Genomic DNA, 24,217 nt, shown 5'->3' with positions numbered 1-24,217 from the left:
GTCTATTCTGCCAAGACCAAACACATTAACATTGTCATATATATTACAATGCTAAACTCCCAGAGAGTTGTCATGACATAAATAAAAATGCAAAAAAAGTCTAAAAAGTATTATTATTATTTAAACTAGTGTGCAAATTAGGATGCATATTTGCAATAAGTACAATGGTGCAAAACATGTTAGTGTAGATACAAAGACAATATGAAGTGGGCCAAATAAACATGTGACTATGAAACGCTACTGCAGTGAACTCTAAATGTTTTGAGACTCAGCCAGCACAAAACAAATGGGAAATTAAATTTCAGTCTTTTGTGAAATGCTTTTGCAAGTGCATCAGGTCACATCTCTTTTTGGGAGTGCTTATCTCTGTGTGGGTTCAGATAACCCTGAAGGAAAATGTTCTGTAATTCTGCTTACATGTCTATAATGTGTGGGTTAACATCCCTAGTGGCTAATATACAGCAATGATGCAAACAAAGCTTATTGTGGAGTCATGATGATAGGATAAAAGAGCAACCAATCATTATTTCCACTGCTTCAGTATGAGTACTTGTACATATATATTCATGAATGCTTTCACCTGAAATATACAAATCATTTGTGCTCTTTCGAATGTGTGTGTATACCAAAACTTCCAAAACCTCACAGTTTAATTGAACAAAAAGTTAGTGGCTGTTAAAATTTCAGATGAGCCTTTTAAGATTTTTAAAGTACTTGATACTGCCAATGACTTCTCAAATGCTTAGTGCATCAAGTTAAATTCATTTGTTTAACCTGTTAAATGTCACCCCGTCCCGTATACGGGACACCTACGTTGACTATACTATATTACAATCAAATTTTATCTAATCTTGACAAACTATATATCGATGGAAAGGTCTAAGACTCCCAAATATATATTATACCAATATTTTTTGTTAAAAAGTATGTAGGAAAAGTAATAGATCAATTTATGACAAGAGTGCACGCTCAGAAATCTACATTACAAAAGGAGCTTTGACCTTTGTTTAAAAAAAAGACTTCCTCGTTGCCTTTTTCTCTATCACATTTTAGAAATCATCAGAAGTTATATATCACTTGAAAACATAAAATCTCAAAATTCATCCTTCAAAACCCGTTTTAAAATCAGACATTGCATTACCATGTAAATGGCTCATCAAAATCATGTTACAAAATTTTTTCAGTCATGAATTATTAAAATGTAGGTTTGTATCATGCACATTCAAGTATATCTTCAAAAACGTGAGTGACAGTTGTCAGGTTAATACAATAGACAATGACACTGACAATTAAATATTTTTCTCTTGCAGATAGTAGCAGGCTATTTGTGAATCAACAAACAATTTAACTGCCATAATCTGGGTGTTGCAATACTACTACCGTATTTTCCGGACTATAAGTCACACTTTTTTTCATAGTTTGGCTGGTCCTGTGACTTATATACAGGTGCGACTTGTTTATCAAAATTAATTTGACATGGACCAAGAGAAATGAACCAAGAGAAAACATTACCGTCTACAGCCACGAGAGGGTGCTCTGTGCTGCTCAGTGCTCCTGTAGTCTACATCGTAAACATAGAGCGCCCTCTCGCGGCTGTAGATGATAATGTTTTCTCTTGGTTATTGGTTCTAAATAAATGTGACTTATAGTCCAGTGCGACTTATATATGTTTTTTTCTTCGTCATGACGTATTTTTGGACTGATGCGACTTATATTCAGGTGCGACTTATATTCCGAAAAATACGGTACTACTACTAATAATAATAATAATTAGTTAGTTAATTTATTAATTATTTGTTGTTGTATTGCTTGTTGATTTTGAAGATTAAGTTTTGTCTATTGCTATCTGCAAGAGCAAGATAATTATTTAGAGATTTAAGAAGCTCAGTTGCTGAGACATTTTTCTTGTTTAAAAAACAGTGTTTATCCTTCAAAGTCTTTTGAGATCTAAATATTATAAAAATTTCCATTTATAACATTCGTCATGTTGGTTTGTGGCTTCAGATGCCCTATATATACAGCATAAAAAAATAAAATACATTTCCCGATTATGTTACGCCCCAAAATTATGCGGCACAACTTCAATACTTCCATAAAACTTGCTGCAATACTTCAATTAAACTTCACTAGTATCATTAAAATGGAAACTGATTATTTCAAAGAAACACATGTTTATCATTGTAATGTTTTTAAATACTTAATGGTATGCTATTTAAAATTAACAGTTACATGTATTAAGTACTAAATATGTGCATTAGTATGTTTGTCGACGTATTGAAATAAGGTTACCATCTTAAAAAATGACAAAAATATTCTTAAAATATGCCAATTTGTATTTTAAATGGGCATTTAACTAAATTATTATAAAGTGTACTTCATGTATTTATTTTTTTAAGTGCATTTTCATAGTCATGACAGTGTACTCTTTTACTTCTTTAATATTATATTATTGGCAAGTACAGCTTTTAAAAATATGCTTTTAAGATTCCTAGTAACTACTATTTTCACATTTAATACGATAAGACACACTTCTTGACTTGTGCAGTTCCAGTGATTTGAGTGGTGGTTCGTATGTGTGTGGTAAATGGTAGTGGAGGTCTGCCTGGAGAAACGTCTTCAAAGGCACAGCGATAAACCCTGCAAACCTGCTGGTTGCTGACTCACTCTCAACATTTCAGCAACCCAGTGATCAAATTCCCTTCCTGTTTGTAGAAGTAACACCCTGCATACCATAAGAGAGAATGTAAAGCACTTTTACTTTACTATATACTGTGTTTCAGTCTCTACCACATTCTTAAGTTAGTGCTCTCCTCTGCTGACTCCAGATGAAAGTGTATTTTGAGAAAAGATGTTTCAGCATTAAGTCATTTGATATTTTAGGCAGATGAAGAACAAAGTGTTTGATGGCAGGAAAGATAATAGAATTTCAGCTGCATACACGTAGCTCTATGGTAATTGTCATAGTTTTAAAACACAAAGGTCAGTGCGGGTGGCAAGAGTGATGTTCAAACAGCAACACAGTAAAATAAATGCGCTACTAGAGTCCAATCTAATTAATTATAATTGATTATGAAGATGCAGGGAAAATTGTCATTAAAATAACTGATAAAATCATAATGTTTTGTCCAGGGTTACACTTCATAATTTTCTTAATCAAGATACAATATCTACTTTGAAGTCATCGTTCTAAGTAATTTAAGTAAGTTGCAATTGTTTCAAAGCTGCTTAGATGTACAGTATTATCATTATTATTATTGGAAAGTAAGAGGAAATGAGCACCAAAATCATAAAAAGTAAATATGCAATAGATGTTTCAGAATCATTTATGTTGAGTCTTTGCAATAGACCAAACAGAGTGTAGGGTCATAAATACAGATCTCAATGTAAAAGTGGCTATATTATAAATTTACAGTAAAATCATGAAAAGTTCTTCCACAAGGGGGCGGTCAAATATTAATATATCTGAGAGAGACTCTTGCAAAAAATGAAGGTCCAAACAAAAACAGATCACGAGAACCAAAAAATGGCATCATCACATTAAAGACGTGAGAGATGGCTCACAATTCATTTAGTGGGATTAGGCTGAGGAGCCAATAAAGGCTAAAGCTAAAGCTAAAGCTCAGGCAGACCCATGCCTCTCTCAGCTCGGGACTGGTTAACCATCCTCTTTAATCCCCCATGATTTAAAGCCAAAAGCTGAATTAAAGGCTTAGCTTGTTATCTAGTTTAGCACTGAATTTGACTTATACTCTGTTAAAGGGGTAAAATCACCCACAAATGACAATTTTTTCATCATTTACTTTGTTTTATATTTATAATTGATTTTGATACTGGTTTTTATTTATTTGTTTGTTCGTTTGTCTGTTATTAATAATATTATTGTTGTTTTTGTTTTGTTTTTTAGTTGGGGGGGGGGGGGGGGGGGTTGGGGTCCACTTCAGTCAATATTTTTGAGTTATCTTATGCTCAATTAGTCAGCAGGTTAAAGTTGTTTCTCTTTTTGTTTTTATTGTGGAGAAACATTAGGTGTCCTGAAAGTAATAATAGTAATACACAAATATCTAAATAAAGTGTCCTGGAGGAATTTTGAATGCATTTAAGAAATGTTACCTTAGTCTTCTCACACAGCAATTTGAGGACCTCGGTGTATATTTGTTTTTTGGACTTGGACGTCTTTGGATTTTCAACAACACAGTACAGTAGATGCTATAGTCAGCATCACATGAGAGCTAATTAGTTTTGTCTTTGCACATAATTACTCACAAAGTCTCTCATGAATACAGTCAACAGTTTACAACAGCATTTGTGATTCTACTAGCTATTAGCAAAATCAGACTGTTAAAGAAATACCCCAAATGAAAAAGACTATGTGAATTGTTCTATTGCATGATGTTACAATGAATGGGGCCTGAAGCTTTAAATAGCACATACAAGCACATAACAGTATAATAAAAGTGATACATGTGGCTTGAATATAGTGCACAAATCATAAGAAACACTTCTTGAAACGCATTTTTGCTTTGGTGTCTTTTTGAACCTTGGAAGCTTTCATTGTAAGAATTTGGAAAAAGGGCGACCATTTTCAGTATTTAACCTTTTGTGTTCCACAGAAGAAATAAAGTCATGTACGTTTGAAAAGACTTGTGGGTGAGTAAATGATGACCGAATTTAAATTTTTGATTGAACTAATCTTTCACTGGCAATAAAAGAACCTCATGGAGTTATAGATGGATTTAGTGCAATTTGTTATGGAGGTTTGCTCCTGGACGTAAAGGATCATCCTTGTCCTGGATTGTCCAAGCAGCTTAGCTTTCTAAATATTAATACGAACCCCTGTAAGAAGTGACAGGTAGCATTTGTCATCCTTCTGGGATTTTCCTTGTAGGCTATTGAACCATTGGACCTCAAGCCACCAGAACCAAAGAAATCTCCTCATCTTTGTGGTGTATGTTGCTTCTGTGGCAGAAAATAAAAATGCATATAATAATAATAAAAAAAAAAATACAGATGTAAAGTGATTTAACTCATATTCATTATACTAATTGTTTATGTAATAGGGTATTAACATGATTGAGACAAGGTGTAGACTTTCAAATGCACCTCAGTAAGCATTTATCACTGGAACGACATATTTATTAACACCCAAGTAAGAAGGGCCTGGGAAGAAGCTGATAAAGCTAACACTTACTCAACTGCAATTTGTGCACTGTGTTTCAATGTAGCTACATTTTGTGAAGCTCAAACCTGAATAGTACAGTGTTTCTTAGCGATAATAATATGCATATGTAAATATTTACAAGAAAATATGATTGGTGCTTGCTTTTGCAAAACTTACCACCTTGAAGCAAAAGTGTTGTGGGATTTATTTATTTATTTTTTTTCTGTTGTTTTAATAGGCCACTACACAGTTATCAGTAGGTTCGTTTACGTGGACACTTTTTTGCTTCCATCGGAATAAATTTATTCTGATTAACGACACTAAATAAAGTGATCGGGTTGATATTTTTCTTATATACAGCTTGTTCTCATATATCAATTTAGGTCAATTGTATTCACTATGTGATTTCAAATCTCTACTATTACTGCTAACACTTGGAGAGCATGCACTGTACATTGGAGGCAGGCCTATCCTAATAATCTATGACCTGTTCCTTTGACCTCTACTACTTTATTATCTATTCCAGTTGGTCTCTGGAACTGCCAGTCTGCTGTAAACAAAGCATAATTTATTTATCCTATTGCTACTCATTCCGGTCTCAACCTCATGGCCTTAACTGAGACTTGGATCAAACCTGAAGACACTGCCACTCCCGCAGCCCTCTCCACTAATTTCAATTTTTCCCACACCCCACACACAACTAGGAGGGGTAGGGGTACTGGTTTCCTTGTGTTAAATGAATGGAAATGTGATCTTCAACTATCTCTTACAGGTAACGGTTCATTTGAATCACATGCAATTACTATTACTTACCCTGTTAAAATACACTTTGTAGTCATTTATGGTCCCCCAAATCAATTGGGAAACTTTTTGGAGGACTTGGATGTGTTACTTTCAAACTTTCCTGAGGATGGTACTCCTCTGGAACTGCTCGGTGACTTCAACATCCACCTAGAAAAACCCCAGTCTGCTGACTTCAACACTCTGCTCGCCTCATTTGATCTCAAGTGAGCATCTACTACAGCTACTCACAAATCAGGTAACCAACTGGACCTCATCTACACACGCTGTGGCTCCATGGACAACATTTTAGTTACTCCACTGCACACCTCAGACCACTTCCTTATCACTTCAAACCTCCTACTTACTCCTGACACAGTACACACTCCTTTGAGGGTCACCTTTCGATGCAACCTACGTATAAACCTTATCTTTTATGTTTACATCCTCACTTTCTTCATCCTCTCAGTTTTCAGCACTGGAAACAAACAGTGCTACTGACACCATTTGCTCTACTCTAACCTCTTGCTTGGACAAGTTTTCCCCACTGTCATGTCCAATGTTCTCCGTGAACATCGCTGTAAACTCAGGGCTGCAGAGAGGAAATGGTGCAAATCAAGAAACTCTACCAACCTCAAGAATCATCAATGACCAATCGCCATCACCACAGACTAATGATAACTTCATAACGACTAATACACATTCTCTCTCTCCTCCTTCTCTCCACTATCGGAGATGGACGTTTCCAAACTTATCCTTTCCAATCGTCCTACTACTTGTCCACTTGATCCTATCCCCACTCATCTCCTTCAGGCCTTTTCTTCAATAATACCTTAATTTACTCACATTATTAAAACCTCTCTTCACTCTTGTACATTTGCCACAGCATTTAAGCAGGCATGGGTAAGCCCACTGCTTAAGAAACCGTCTCTAAATCCAGCATTTTTAGAAAACTACAGACCAGTATACCGTCCTCCATTCATTGCAAAGACACGAGTACTAATCCTCAGTACTCATCTTGCTGTAAAGTATGTCTGCTGCTTTTGACATACATGTAGTTAACCAACAGATTCTCCTGTCCACCCTCAGAAAGACGGGCATGTCTGGAAATGCACTCCTGTGGTTCAGATCCTATCTCTCAGGTAGGTCCTTCAGGGTGTCTTGGAGTGGTGAGGTTTCTAAGTCAAAACTTCCTGCTACTGGGGTTCCTCAAGGTTCAGTGTTTGGAACAATTATCTTCTCCATCTACATGATGTCACTAGGATGTCTTATTCAGAAGCATGGATTTTCTTATTACTGCTATGCTGATAACACTCAACTCTTCTTCTCATTCCAACCATATGATCCGACGGTAGCTGCTCGCATTTCAGGCTGATAGACATTTCTAGATGGATGAAGGACTATCACCTGACTATCACAGCTCAACCTTACTAAGACAGAACTGCTCTATACAGCTGGGCTCGTGAACCAAAACTCCTTCCAGGACAGCCAGAAACCTAGGAGTCATGATAGATCAACAGTTAAGCTTCACAGACCATATTGCTACAATGACCCGCTCATTCAGATTTGCCTTATAAAACATTCGGAAGATTAGACCCTTCCTGTCAGAGCAATCCAAAGAACTTCTTGTCCAAGCTCTTGTTCGCTCCAGCCTGGACTATTGTAATGCTCTCTCGGCAGGCCTTCCTACATGTTCTATCAAAGCCTCTGCAACTGATCAATGCAGCAGAGAGAGTTGTCTTCAACGAGCAAAAAAATAGCTCATGTTTCTCCTCTCTTCATCATATTATACTGGCTACCAGTAGCTGTGTGCTTCAAATTCAAGGTACTAATGCTTGTCTATAAGAAGACCACTGGTGCTGCACCAAAACACACTAGTTCAAACGTATGCTCCCTCCAGAAGCTTGTCAATCAATCAATCAATCAATCACCTTTATTTATATAGTGCTTTAAACAAAATACATTGCGCCAAAGCACTGAACAACATTCATTTGGAAAACAGTGTCTCAATAATGCAAAATGATAGTTAAAGGCAGTTCATCATTGAATTCATTGATGTCATCTCTGTTCAGTTGAAATAGTGTCTATTTTAATTTGCAATCAAGTCAACGATATCGCTGTAGATGAAGTGACCCCAACTAAGCAAGCCAGAGGCGACAGCGGCAAGGAACCGAAACTCCATCGGTGACAGAATGGAGAAAAAAACCTTGGGAGAAACCAGGCTCAGTTGGGGGGCCAGTTCTCCTCTGACCAGACGAAACCAGTAGTTCAATTCCAGGCTGCAGCAAAGTCAGATTGTGCAGAAGAATCATCTGTTTCCTGTGGTCTTGTCCTGGTGCTCCTCTGAGACAAGGTCTTTACAGGGGATCTGTATCTGGGGCTCTAGTTGTCCTGGTCTCCGCTGTCTTTCAGGGCAGTAGAGGTCCTTTCTAGGTGCTGATCCACCATCTGGTCTGGATACGTACTGGATCCGGGTGACTGCAGTGACCCTCTGATCTGGACACAGACTGGATCTGGTGGCCACGGTGACCTCGGAACAAGAGAGAAACAGACAAATATTAGCGTAGATGCCATTCTTCTAATGATGTAGAAAGTACGGTGTTATGTGAAGTGTTCCGGTTCCAGTTTACCTAATTAATGCAGCCTAAAAATCCTTTAACGGATTTGGATATTAAAAGCATATTAGTATGTTATGTGTATGCCAGGTTAAAGAGATGGGTCTTTAATCTAGATTTAAACTGCAAGAGTGTGTCTGCCTCCCGAACAATGTTAGGTAGGTTGTTCCAGAGCTTGTGTTCTGCAAGTGAACGGCACCTTGTGGTGCCATCCCAAAGAGGTTTAAAATCACGGACCTTTTCCTGGACTGTGCCCAGCTGGTGGAATGACCTCCCAATCTTAATTAAAAAAAAAAAAAAAAAAAAAAAAAAAAAACATCTAAAAAAAAAAACTTCTAAAGACATCTTTTTTTTTTTTTTTTTTTTTTTTTTTGGCCAGCACTTGACCTACTAATACTAGCACTTACCTTTTATTTTATTTTCTATTCTATTCTATAAAATAACAACAACATAACTGAGACTTGTCATGGTACTTGTAAGTAGCTTTGGATAAAAACTTTGCTAACTAACACTGCAGCATTAACATTTTAATGAGAATGTAATGCTATGAATTCAAGATAAAACAATTCAAATGGATAATCTATATTTTCATGTCTTTTTTTCCCATTTTGGCAATTATTTTATCTTCTTCTGTGACAACATTTAAGTTGATTTAAGATGATTCATTCCTAGATAATCTAGTATTCCATTCTTATCTTACGGGATAAATTGTATACACCTTATCCAGTCAGTCACACTGCTTTTCCAATTTATAACCTGGGAGCTTCATCCTTGACCAATGTTGAGTGTTACTCTGTGGCACGCACCCCAAGCTCATTAAATACTTCATTAGCCATCGCTCCTGGACAGTGGAGAAGACCGCTGTTGATGTACCACACAAGAGGCACCTGGGTAATACCTCGAGAGACACAGTAGGCCACTGCAATTAATAAAGTTTGCCTTCTCTTTCAAAGCACATCTCTTATGCCGGGGTTGGGTCTTAATAATATGCCTGCACAGTGCAGAGATAACGTCTTTTCTCACCCACACTTAATTTTCAATCAAAGTTCAGTCAGAAGCCATTTCCAGTCACACTTAACTGCATTAATGTATTTCATGTGAATTAAAGAAGGTAATGGGAACATTTATCAGATTCAAGAGGCCTGCAGAAGTGCAGCTTCCATCCAATGTGTTGCAACGTAACGGTCATTGGTATCCAAACGGCGTGTGGTAATTGGCTGTTAAAATTCTGTGCCGGTTAGCACTATAATTGTGTTCCAGTACAAGAACAGAGGTGGTTTGTACATTAATATTTTATGAAAAAACTTTCAAGAAGTTCAAGATACAGGAAATGGGTGAAGGGCAAATTCTGATTCATTAAACAAAAGGTCTCGCAGTGATTTAGAAAACAAAATTGTGCTTTTGCGTGAATGTCATACAAAAGAGTGTTGTAGTTTTACTGTATATGAGGACAAAATTAACACTTTTTTTTCTCTCTGGGAATATAAAAAATAAATAAATAAATAAATAAATAATCAATTAACAATCTAAAATAGGGACCGAAGCCCCTCTTTTCTTTCTTTAAACAGACCATCAAAGTTCAAGTGGTACTTAAAAAATAAATAAATACAAATCAATCAATCAATCAATCAATAAATACAATAAAGAAGGAAATGTCTAAACGGTTTAAACTCTGATTTTGTAATAGTCTAGAAGTAAAATTAAGATGAAAATTTATGAATGCCTTAAAAGTAGATCTAAATTTTAGCCATACAGGCTAGTGTTGCTCTTGTTAAAAAAATAAGATATAAATCAGTCTAGCTATATTTGGACAAAATGTTTCTTAATAATTATTTAAAAATGTATATTTGATTTCATATTTTCTTGAATAATAATAATAATAATAATAATAATAATAATAATAATAATAATAATAATTGTAATAATAAACATTTACAAAAACGTATATACAGGTAACAGTAACAGGATTGAATAACTATAAATATTTTAAATTTGTATATTATCTGGAGAAAATTGAGGAATTGAGTTGAGAACTCACGGTTGCACGCACTACATTTTTGGAAATTAAAATTAATAATTAAATATTTATAAATATATAAACAGATTTCATGGGAAACTGATGTCAGTATTTATTAATTTATTTTTTTGCTTATTATAATCATGACAAGCATATTTAATTGAAAGATTTCTGCCTCCAACAGTGTCCTCTTGAAGTTTCCACTCTGCTGCAGACACCCTCAAGAATTGCTGCATTTTAGGCTAGAGTGCGGGCATTATAGTCAAGCCTCAATAAAAATAATTTTTTTACAGGAAGAAAAAGAGGCACAGCTGAGCTATGGCTTCTCACTGAATTAATTAGGCCTTTAGTGAAAGAGGAAGCAGGGATGTGGGCAAAAGGAAGGACCAATAGCCTTGGGATTCCTTTTCAATAACTGTTATTGGAGAAAAACAGTCCTCTCGCCAAAACGTCATTATTCTTGGGAAATGGTTGAATCATGTGGGTATATTCAGGCTATTGTGCATTGGTGCCCACTCTCACACTCTTTCTTGTCTCCCTTGTTCTTCTGTGACACGCCAATATATTTGTAAACATGTGATGGATGCTTGAACATGGTGGTTTCAAATAAAAAAGCTTTTCAGACTAAAAGCATTTCTCAGTTATCCCTCGCCTGAAAGGGGGACTCAATGTCAGGTACCTGTCTGGCCTGAAAGGATGTGTGTGACTCTAAGTAAGATGTAGATATTTGCTTTATCCAACCTGTTAAAGCCTGTATAAAATAAATAAATGGACTTAATTTGAGATAAACAACCTTGTCACAAATCAGTACCATTAAAGCATGCATGCAATTTTCATGTCATCGTCTTCACCCTCTCCAGCATTTCATTTCCTCTGTATATGTTTATATATATATATATATATATATATATATATATATATATATATATATATATATATATATATATATATATACATACATACATACATACACACACACACACACACACACACACACACACACACACACACACAAATAAAAAAATGATGAAAATGATGATTTTCAGGTAAATGACTTAAAGAATAATGGCATTTCAGTATCTTGCTTTAAAACTAATATTCAGTATACTGTAGATGTTTCTGTATTTGCTGTTGTTGTTTTCTTTTTTGAGAAATCTTGACCCAAGACAAATAATAGCAACTGTGTGAATGAATATGGAATGTGGGATGTCTATGCTGATGCAACACATACAATTTTGTGTCCCACTTTCACAACACTGAAATCATTATTTTACAGGCCGTTAACTCTGAAAATGAAGATACACTGTGTATAGAAATGACATTGTATGTTACATTATAAACTGTAAAAAAAATGTTAAAGCCTTCATTTTAAAAGGTTTAAATACATTTTCCAATCTCACAATGCACAGTTTTATAGTTTAATTTTCTTATTTATAATTAGCATTGTTTCATGTCCTTCAACCCAGTAAAACTGCACCAGCAAGCATAATGTCTGATATTAAATGTCATAGTGTAAAATATAGTAGATCTTCACACACACACACACACACACACACACACACACACACACACAGCTGGTGTGAAGAGCAGGTGCTGTGCAAATATTATAGCCCTGTTGCACAAACCTTGGAGTGTAAGATGACAAGGTTCCAATGTCTCTTCTACACCGAGTTCAGTCATGCACCGAATTTTCACCATGACCGAAAGCATTTGACACCGGTACGCCATGGTGATAAAAAAAAAAAAAAAAAAATATATATATATATATATATATATATATATATATATATATATATATATATATATAGAATAGAATATCCAGCACACTACCAGCATGCCTCTCCCCGGGTTCCCATTAAGACAGCCACATTTTGCCTTTTTTCAATTTATGTATTTTTTTATTTTTTTAATGATTCCTGTCAGAAAAAGGAAAGATCACATGTTGAGTCTGCTCTGGAGGCGGCTTTGAGCATTTGTTGTTCTTCCATTATGTAACTACCTGCATCCTAATTGCTTGACTCTTGCAGAGGATGAAAGCCTCATTATAACCAACGCAGTTGACACTGCAGCCCCTATGAAAAGTTTGATGTAGAGGTTTTTGAGGGGTTGAATGGGGTAGATCAGAATTTTGCAGATCCGAGGGAATTTTTTAAATATTTTTTATTCACAGACAAGCAATTACAGGAAATGGATCTGATTCTCTGTTGGCTTCTTCAGCTGAGCAGGGCAAGGAACTGTTGGATTATATGATGAACATTGAGATCAGAAAGGTATGTAACAACAAGGTGTGTTATGGAACACCTTAAATCGCTACTGAAGTAGGATATTACAGAATATTTCAGGGAATATTGCTGTGCGAGGAAAGCTAGTGCACTAAAGGGTCTTTTTGATTTCCCTTTTTCCTGTTTTCTTTCTCAGCAATGCAATTATGATGAAGTCGTCAAGATTTGGAAGTGCTTCACAGTGGAGAAGTAGTTTAGGAACATTGAGCTTGGGATAAACAGCTCTTGCACTGGGGACTCAGTGCCTGCCTCTGTGCAAAATTTAGAGACAATGTGCACATTGAAATACAGCAGGATCTTTTAGCTAACCCTGTGGAGCGGTCTGCCGAGGGGGCAATCAATGGAGCTTTTATAAGGCAGGCTCGTCACATGCCAACACTTTGCTACTTTAGTAACTAGCACTCAGGAATCTGTGAGCAGGAAATTCAGACAAGTTGTGTGAAGATGACCTTGACCGTCCTGATTTTCCTACCAAATAAACTCCCCATTTGGCTGCAAAACACATGGTCCATGGATATTACAATACGGTGGGAGGTTTGAATGGTATTGGCCACACTCTGCGGAGGGAAACATATTTAAATGCTAGGAATGAAGTGACACACACACACTTACTTTGCATGGCCTGAATAACAGCATCAAGTGATTGCAAATGACTACACAATGAGAGATCTTACCTGGATCAAACTAAGATTTTATAATGATACATTTTTACTTCCCTTTCTTAATGAAAACGTCCTGTTATATATGATTAGTGTTGGGGGTAACACATTCCAAGTAATGCGAGTTATGTAAGCACATTACATAGTTTAGTAACTAAAAGTAACAAAATTACTTTTTAATTTGCAAGAAATTTTTTTTTTTTTTAATATATTGTATTCCTATTTATTGACTGACATGTCTGATATCCACATGTTGAGAAATATTGTAAGTCCAGAGGTGTTGTGTGTGCTGTGTAAACATGATCATTACTGTACTGCAGTTCTACACTAATGGTGCTTGTCCACTGTGTGGTACAACTCCGCTCGGCATGGCTCAGTATGGCACGACATGGCACGGCTCTCTTTGCATTTACACTGCAGTTCAGTACCACTTTAGAGTGGGCAGGATTATTCACATATCATTATAGTTGAGCAGCCTCTACTGCCATGACTCTTAAAAAATCGCTTTCATTCTGCATCGCTCCAACAAGCTCTTGCTCGATCTGCTCCTCTGCTATCAAAGAGAGGAACATCTGTACTTCCACAAGAGAAAACAAAACTTTTTGGTTGTTAAAAAAGGTGCACTCATTCAAAACAGTTGCCTTTGATCGCTGGCTGTGCTGATTTAAATCTAACGGTTCTTTTGGGTTTGTGTCACAAGTTCAGTGCCAATCGATGATCAGCAGAATTTACACGTCACGTTTTGGTAATGGTACGCTTCAGGTGGTACTAAAAAAAAGTACCAGGTACTGTACCCAGTGGAACCTCACCCCCCCCCCCCCCCAAAAGTGAACCGTAGCAAGCTGTACCATGACCCAAGACAAATACCAGTCCATATCTACTCATCTGGTTGTTTGACTACATTTAATTCTGAGGAATAAAATGGAATATTCATCTGACTATGATAAGTTAGATGAACAGGGGTTTGGGGATAAAAGTGACTCGAGTGAGAACATGTGTTTACCTCTCTTCATACAAGGAGGTTGAGGGTGTCAGTAGGGGCTGCTGGGCTGGAGAAGTCTCAACCTACCATGTTCCAGCTCGTCATGCTTGTGGTGTCACTTCTTGTACTCCACAGATTCTAGAGTCAGAGGGGCACTCCCAGGCCGAAGGCCTCTAGCAGAAGGCAGATCTATGGACCGTTGAATAGTCTTTGTATTAAATGCCTAAGCCCTAGGAATTTTGGAGGTCAAGCTCCCTCTGGGGAAGAGTGGTGTACACTGCATTACACGATACCCATCTCTCCTCAATGGCCTCAGTAGATCGGTCGGCCAACCCTGCCGGTGTTCCAGGGCCCAGCAGTCTCTGGCAGGTGCTTCTCTCAGTTACCGCCCAGAAACGTAGCGATATTAAGAGGCTCACTACCTCTAAGAGGTCTCTAGAGCAGTTAGTAAGGCCGTCACCTGCTGTCTGCACTTCAAGGCACTGAGCTAGCTGCTCTAAGTGCACCAGAGTTCCATCTTGTGAAACTGATTCCCTTAGGAGGTTCTACAGCCGATGCTTCATCGTTCTGAAGAAGGATGGAGGGTTGCATCCCATTTTAGATCTGTGTCACATATAAGTGTGCAATAGGGTCAAGTTCAACTTTGCTAAATATAGATATATTAGAAATGCATTCACTTTTAATGCTGCTTAAATATTTATGGACGCAATGATTATGTCACATCTAACATACTGTCGGACAGGCTGGGGACAAATTAATAGCTCATTGCTAAAGCCATTAGCAACACTTTATAAAAAAAAAAATAAAAAAAAAACTCTAGCCTAACAGTTTGCATCATTGTATTATCCTCAATAACCATAAATTGCTAAGCTTGGAAGATGTAGTAAAATATAAAAACATCTGTCTGGTCTACAAAATTTTACATAATACTGCTCCTGCTCTTTTTAATTCATTCATAATCCAACGTAATAATAGCAGTAAGAATACCAGAAGCACCACACAAGGTGACCTTCTAATCCCACTCAGGAAAAGCATGTTTGGTCAGTTATCATTTTCTGTTACAGCAATACAAAACTGGAATTCATTTCACACTACAATCAAAAACATACATACATACTCTCCTTTTAAAACTGTCTGTTTGACAAGTATAACTGATAGATGTAATGTGTATTAGATGTGACTTGGTCATGCTTCTGCCCTCGATATCTGCTGTCTGCCTCAATGTTATGTCCTGTATGGCCTCTGTGTGATAATTATTTCTGTTGATTTGTACTGTTTTATAGCTTGAAGTGCTTTTATGCTTTTTCAATGTGTCCTTGCTTGTCTATACTTGTCTTAATTATGTGCCACTTTGCTTGTATGTCTAACTCCTTCTTGTCTAGCTATGCTGTAAATATGAATATAATTGTAATGTATTTACAAGTTTTTATCAGCACTCAGTTCAGAAGCCTGCATCTCTGATGGGGGTTTCATGAGTGCATCTGACATGGGCAGCTTACACTTCTGGAAAGGCACCATCAATGCTGAAAGGTATATCCAAGTTCTAGAACAACATATGCTCCCATCCAGACGTCGTCTCTTTCATGGAAGACCTGGCATTTTCCAACATGAAAATGCCGGACCACATACTGCATCAATTACAACATCATGGCTGCGTAGAAGAAGGATCCGGGTACTGAAATGGCCAGCCTGCAGTCTAGATCTTTCATCCATAGAGAACATTTGGCGCATCATAAAGAGGAAGATGCGACAAAGAAGACCTTAGACAGTTGAGCAACTAGAAGCCTGTATTAGACAAGAATGGGACAACATTCATATTCCTAGAGTAACTTGTCTCCTCAGTCCCCAGACATTTGCAGACTTATAAAAAGAAGAGGGGATGCCACACAGTGGTAAACATGACCTTGTCCCAACTTTTTTAAGTTGTGTTGATGCCATGAAATTTAAAATCAACTTTTTTCCCCCCTTAAAATTATACATTTCTCAGTTTAAACATTTGATATGTCATCTATGTTGTATTCTTAATAACATATTGAAATCATTGCATTCTGCTTTTATTCACAATTTGTACAATATCGCAACTATTTTTTGTAATATGTTTGTTGTTTGTTATTATTATTATTATTATTTATTTTTTATTTTTTATTTTTTTTTTTTAATGGAGCAACAAGATATTGTAATGCATTACTTTTTAAAGCAGCTTTTTTAATATGAATACTTGTTATTACTTGATTACCAGCAATCAGCTGATGCCTCAAAACTTTAAAGGATAGTTCACCCAAACTATCAACCAATATATATATATATATATATATATATATATATATATATATTTTTTTTTTTTTTTTTTTTTTTTTTTATGTGTTTTCATGTGTTTTGATTCTGAAATGCATTTATCAATATGTCAGTGATTTAGCATTTGGCAAATAGTTGCATTAATTTTCTAAAACACAAAAAGTGGCACATTTTTTTTTATAGTGTCAGAAAAACACTTTTATTCCATCCCATTCTGGGGACATGATTTTCTTAAAAGCACTGCCCGTAACTTCACAGCTGTTAAGGAAAAAAAAAAAGGGTGCATAGCCTAATGGGGAAGAGAAAGAATTAGCAATCCCTTTTATGAGCTCACTGAAATTAAAACAGCAGCAGAGACGCTGATTGATATGTTAAAAGATGAAAAGACTGAACTTGAAATGGAAACCTTTTTTGGAACAGTTATTTCCTGTATTGGTGCACTGGAACAACAGAGAGACTTTTCAAAGTTTCAGAAAATAATAAAGAAATGATCATGGATGAAATGCTTCATGTGAAATTCATGAAACTTTTCAAAAGATCTGAAGTAATAATGACATCTGCAGTATTTATTTCAACTCTGTTTTTATGTCTTTTTCCATAGCTTCAAGATAAACAGCCATATGATTACTTATGGCCGGTAGAACTGTTGCTTGAAGAACTGAAAGAAAATCTAACTTCTGTCTAACTTCTGTTCTGAACATCCTTGTTAATAAATAATTATTCACACCTGTGTGAATTTTGTACTGAGCACTTTCTGAAAATACAGAAGCAAATTCCCACACGCACCACCTGAATAAATCATTTTGATAGTGATTTATCGGATGCAGTAAAAGAAGTTGTTCAAGTAAATTTCTTCCCATGCTTAGTAAAATTACCTGCTTAGGATTGGCTTCTCTGTCTTTACTGATGGTCCTGTTGAGATTTAAGGGCCAAAATGACCCTATAAGCTTGCCCGTTGAATAGGGCTTGATCTAATGAAGCATAAGCAGTGAATAAGAACTCAAATTAGTAATTTATTTGTGTAATGTACATAGCTTTTTATATTAGAACTTTATGTAAATGTAAATCATGGATTTAACAACAATTTCCATTAGTTTAAGTAAACAATGTTAATCAGTTGATAGAACTACCACTCATATTCTGTTTCTCTAGAACAAATTCAATATATTGATGTTTATAGCCTACTGGTGACAAATTAATGAATATAGCTTGAGTTCAGCTACCTAATGGAAATGAACTGACAATATCACATTTTGCTTCAAATTATTAAAGATTGTTTTAATAACAAAACTAGAAAATAAAGAATTATTTTGGGTGGTTGCAGCTTAAATACTACTACTACTACTACTACTACTACTAAAACTACTACTACTAGTACTCCTACAATTACTTTTACCAATGACACACCACTTTAACTATCTAACTAACTAAATAACTAACTAAATATATAAAATACTTCTACCACCACTACAACTACTAATTCAAATAATAAATAACACTGGTTCTACCAAGATGATTGATCAAGGTTAAACTCCAGTCAATCCTTCAAGGACAGGGACAGGGCCTTTGTCAAATACTTTACTCTACCACTAAATAGGAAACACAAATTATATTTAGTTTGAGTCTTTCTAGTCGAAGTAATACGGACTCTCTACCTCTCTCTTTTTCTCCACTGTGTTTCTCTGTTTATCTCTCTCTAGCTGTGCATCTTTGATGTTCCAGTGACAGCTGTAGATTAATTACAACCTGCCAGGAGTGACTTAAAAATTAATCTTCATGACCTTCTAGAAAGATGCCAACTTGTTAAATTATGCAGAACAACATTAGATGACTCTATGTTTATGAATTTTGTTTACTGAAAAAACAAGGATGGTTAGAGAAGCATGTGGGATTAAATGCAATAAAAGTTAACAGGGTCATTAACCACTATCTATTTTGAAGTTAAACTGTATTTGGCTATCAACAAAATAATGTATTCATACAAATAAATTATTAATGTCTGATAACAAATAATAGCCCAAATATGCCTTATTGTATTAATATTACTCATATATTATGTGATATGACATAACTGATTATATGTCTACTCATATAGTCAATGTGCACATGCCATCCAAGATTGATCAGTTTGTTTCTTCATCAGAACCGATTTAGAAAAATTAAGCATTACATCACTTGCTTATCAATGGATCAGTAAATGGTAGTCCAATGCATCTGATAAAAAAATACCATAATAATCCAGAAGTAATCCACACCACTCCATTCCATCAATCAATGCAGGCACTTCTAACTAAATTAGAATGTTGAGGAAAAGTTAATGTATTTCAGTAATTCAACTCAAATTGTGAAACTCATGTATCAAATTCAATGCACACAGACTGAAGCAGTTTAAGTCTTTAGTAAATTTAATTGTGATGATTTCACTATCTCAACAAATTAGAATACTTCATAAAAGCCAAATCCTGCTGGAAAATGAAATCAGCATCTTCAAAAAGCTGGAAGGAAGCATGAAGGGTTCCAAGATTTCTTGGTAAATGGGTGTAGTGACTTTGGTTTCAAAAAACACAATGGACCAACACTGGCAGATGACATTGCACCCCAAATCATCACAGACTGTGGAAACTTAACACTGGACTTCAAGCAACTTGGGCTATGAGCTTCTTCAACCTTCCTCCAGACTCTAGGACCTTGGTTTCCAAATGAGATACAAAACTTGCTCTTATATGAAAAGAGGACTTTGGACCAATAGCAACAGTCCATTTCTTTTTCTCCTTAGCCCAGTGATGTTCTCTACAATTCTTGAATACAGTTTACTTGACAATCCTCATAAGGCTGCAGGTGTTTTGAGTTGACTAGCTGATTTGCATGTCATCATATTCTAATTTGTTGAGATTGTGAACTGGTGTTTTATTATTATTGTTATTTATTTTTTTATTTTTTTTATGTGAGCCAAAATAATCACAATTAAAAGAACCGAAGACTTAGACTACAGTACTTCAGTGAAATAAATTTACTTTTCCTCGACATTCAAATTTATTGAGAAGCACCTGTATCTTTTGAAGTGAAAAACTTTGTAAGAAACAAATCCATCATTACAGCATGTTAACTTTAAATTGTCACTTCTGGCCAAAGTAGTAGCCCTTGACCAATAATAAAGCTTCTCATATTTTGCTTCTCAAAGTTCTCATATCGGAATCCACCTACATATATGGTTAGAATGGTTTTAGACTGTTTTGCCTTTTAGTCGAAGCTTGAACTGTGAATAGTTCTACCCTGATTCAGACTTTTTTAGAAATCAGAAACACCTGCTGTAAGAACAAAAAAAGATGATTATATAAATTACTGAAATAAGTGATTAGTTAGTTTGAATTCCATTTTTTGTTAAAGAAACATTTTCATGATTACTCTCACTGCAAAGTACATATTCAGCTACAAGAAAAAAAGAAAGAAAAATAAATGCCGCCTATACACCCTCAGACAACACAACAACTCAACCGAACCCCTTCAGCCCACACAACGTTTTGAATAACTATTTTTTTTTATTTTTTCTAAAGTTGATTGATTCCTGATAAAATGCACAGTGAGTGAAACAGATTGGCTATGCTGCTGCTTAATTTGCATCCAAATTTACTCATTATAAGAAAGCCAGAAATGTGTTAAAACACTTGGAGTGGTCATAGACGACCTGCTCTAATGCGTGCACAACATAAAGGCAATATCTGGATCCTGCTGCTTAATGTTCCACAACAAAAGGTAAATAAGTCCTTTCCTCAAGTACTACTTAGATCCTAATCCAGGCCTGAGTCATTTTGTGTCTTCTGCAACTCCCTCGCTGGCCAACTAGCATCTGTCATCCCCTCAAGCACATCTGAAATGGTGCTACTTAACTCCAAGTTTTCATATTATACCTTTGCAAATGTCTCTTCTCTGGCATGTGCTAGGATTTAATTCAAGACATCACACTTGGCTTATGCTGCCGCCAAAGGCTCAACTATCCCACTACATCAGATCCTTCACCAAGCTGTACATCCCAAACCAGCTACCACCATTACCATTGCTCGCCTGAACCAAACTAGTTTTCGTTTTTGGTTTCTCAGATTGTTTATTAGTTAAGCATGTATTATCAAATGCATGTTGTATTTGCCATTGCTTTGAGCTTCTTCTTGGCATGTGAGGCATAGCTTAGCAAGTGACTGGATGGGCCAAATGTCTCATCACCTAGCATACTAGATGTGTTAGTTTGGGCATTTATATGTCGATGTCTTGAGTTTTTTTTGGAATGAGCCATTTTTGCAGCTTACTTTCAATAGATGGTCTTCTTGGACTGTGGAATGTTTCATATCTGATAGTTACATATTTACATAGTGCATCAAACACTTTAATCTTGTAAAATCAAAACAAAAAAATAAATAAATAAAACAAATTCTAAAATATTTTTTTATTGCACATTACTGTATTTAGAAAGCATTTATAAAAAAAGAAATGTTTGTGCAAGGTGTGTACTTGTGTACTTAGTATTTCCATTACATACCAACAAGCAGAATAATTATCTAATGAATATTACTTCGAGAAATCTGACAAATAAGCTCAAGTAAAGGCTGCACAAACATCATTTTCTGTCCAGAGGAGAATAGCCTTTCAACTGTCACTTTTGGCTTGTTAAATTGGAGATTAAAAGGCAGTTAATACTCAGTAGTATTACTGATTTGACTTCACAGATGAGCACAAAAGTTGAACTGAATGGAGCTGAATAATGACGCTGTTGTCTTATTGTATCATATTTGATAAAGTTTGCCAAGAGGGAGTATCCAATCATTATAGATTTAGCAATATGATTTACAACATAAATTGTTCAGATCCAGTGTTAATGGGGTCAATAAATGCTATCAACAATAAGCAATCTTTGTTTATTTATGGAAATGTCTCTAGAATTAGCATGCTGGTTAATGCCTGATTTATTTTTTGGAAGAATGGCCAAGCTTGTGTTGCTTTGATCAAGGGCTGCAGATATGGGTTATGTTCAGAATGTAATTCTAGTTTACTTTTTAGCAATTTGTTGAATAATCTTATGGATTATTAAATAGTTATTTTCAAGCAGTTCCTACTGTACACTACTATGGCCTTAAAACTTTGTTTTACAATAATGGGTTAATTCTAAACCAATTTATTTTCAAGTTTGCATGACATAACCTGCTCTATATGCATTATATTACTATTTTGATGTAGTAAAATTGCTCAATAGCCCACCTAGTACAGCACTCACTTCCAATGTGGAGCACTCAGTAACAAGTCCTGTAAAAACATGATTTACAAGACGGGATAAAAGAGCTCAAACAACAGTAGAAGCAAGCTGAAGTGGCATGGTTGAATTGTCAAATTATTTTGTTTTTGTTTTTTTTAGCTCAAAATTGCACTTGTTAACATTTTTTGGTAAGGTTTAGGTTTGTATTTCAGTGGTACATTTATTTAAAAGTGAATATTTATGTTTTAGCATCACTCACCAGACATTTAATTTCCAAACTGTCACAATATGTGCAACAACCCATGTAATAAAACAAAGTTAGGTTCACAACCATCTGTTTCGGATAACATTGAATGCCTTTAAGCACCATCCACTTGATATTTCACTTTAAAAGTACTGTGAAAGACTAGAGAGAGCATTATTTTAGTACCTATAGCTCCATGCCATGGTCTCCCACTCAGGGGCGGATTTAGACATTTTGGGGCCCAAGGCAAACACAGACATGGGGCCCTCTACATCTCTTGTTTCCCTCCTTTTGTCAATCCTTATTTTTTTTTTTTTTTTTTTTTAAAAGCCCTACTTGTTACTTCTCTTCAGCAGTCTTCACACAGCAATGATGTATAGACATCTGGAGTTGTATCTGTAAGAAAAAAAAAGAAGAAAAATAAAAAAACACTGAACAACATTCTGTTTAACAGATGTATCCTCTGTAAAATTGTATTTACATAAAATGTTCTCTGTACAATAATATGTATTGTCTATTTACACAGGGAAGAGCTGTCATTGGTTGTCATTTACCTTGGTTGTTCTGATAGTATCTTCTATATGGATCTGCTTGCTGCTACATGTTGTTTTTGGACTTCTGTCTTGTGTTACTAAAGTGAGAAGACACACACAAGACAATAAGTGATCAATTATGGAGACATAATTTTAGTAAAAATAACTTACCTTTTAAAATGTTTACCTTTTTTCTTTCACTGACTTTCTCCTGCTCTCCCTTTTTTTCTGACCATTTCTTCATTTTCCTTGTCTCTGTTTATGCATCTTTCTCGTCTTCTCTCTTTGGTCTTTGCCTATATTTTTCTTCTTCTCTCTTTGGTCTTTGCCGGTCTTTTTCTTCTTCTCTCTTTTGTCTTTGCCTATCTTTTTCTTCTGCTCCCTTTGGTCTTTGCCTGTCTTTTTCCTCTCTCTTTGGTCTTTGCCTGTCTTTTTCTTCTTCTCTCTTTGGTCTGTGTGTGAGTGAGTGTGTCTGTGTGGGTGAGTGTCTCTGAGTGAGTGTGTCTGTGTGTGTGTGTGTGTGTGTGTGTGAGTGTGTGTGTCTGTGTGAGTGAGTGAGTCTGTGTGTGAGTGAGTGTGTCTGTGAGTGAGTGAGTGTCTGTATTGTCATGTCTAAAGCACTATAATCTGACCTCGCGAGCTTTGGCCTCAGCAAATCTTGCTATCACTGATTCCATATCCAGTGACTTCCTGACTTCCTGCTCGATGGAGAGAACAGCTAGAGCAGACAGCCTGTCCTGTGACATAGTTGATCTGAGGTACGTTTTGATTAGTTTCAGTGATGAGAAACTTCTCTCACCCGAAGCTACTGTAACAGGGAGAGTGAGGAGGAGTCTGAAAGCTGTACTCAAATTTGGATATATGTCAAGTAAATTCTCTTTATATATATATAGTCAAGCATCTCAAATGGTGATGAGACATGTGGCGGGAATGACCTAACTGCACCCTTAACCTCAAGCTTCAGATCTTCTGCATCAATGTCATCCATCCTTTGCTCTAATCTGTGGCAGCATTCATCCAGCTTCCCTTCCTTCTCAGTGCTTCTCATTGTTCACTGAAAGTGAACGCGGAAGTTTTGTTACCTGCAGCTGCAGTTGAAGGATCCTCCTCATCCTGTAAAATTGCCGTACATGTAACGTTAGCAGCAATACCGCTTAAGCAGCCTGGGCTAGCACTGTCGGCGCCGGCGGCAACGGGTAGCTCCTCCAGGCTAGCAGCAATGCTAACAGTTGTGATGGTGTTAGCGTTGTTGTCATTGTCAGCGGGGCCGGGCATCACAAAAAAGTTTGTTACCTTCGGCAATTTTGCTAAAAACTTTTTGCTTTCCTCCTGATTCTTCCTTTTTTCATCACCGCTTGGGTAGCTTCGCTTCATTTTTACTGTCAACACTCTCTCTCTGTACACTCTGTC

The 24,217-nt window shown here is 36.1% G+C and overlaps 1 long non-coding RNA gene across 1 annotated transcript; it reads right to left on the bottom strand.

Annotated features, from left to right (window-relative positions):
• Positions 1 to 22,575: 22,575 nt before the first annotated feature.
• LOC128026850 (uncharacterized) lies at positions 22,576 to 23,329 on the bottom strand. Its single transcript, XR_008186554.1, has 2 exons — positions 22,829 to 23,329; positions 22,576 to 22,670 (listed from the first exon to the last, which is right to left on the bottom strand). It is a non-coding gene; the product is annotated as an uncharacterized LOC128026850 (long non-coding RNA).
• Positions 23,330 to 24,217: the final 888 nt, after the last annotated feature.

This window comes from Carassius gibelio, chromosome A14, assembly GCF_023724105.1.
Source record: "Carassius gibelio isolate Cgi1373 ecotype wild population from Czech Republic chromosome A14, carGib1.2-hapl.c, whole genome shotgun sequence".
Classification (NCBI taxonomy): Eukaryota; Metazoa; Chordata; class Actinopteri; order Cypriniformes; family Cyprinidae; genus Carassius; species Carassius gibelio.
Note: the sequence above shows the minus strand (reverse complement) of the source record. Positions and strands in the feature narration are given on the sequence as shown.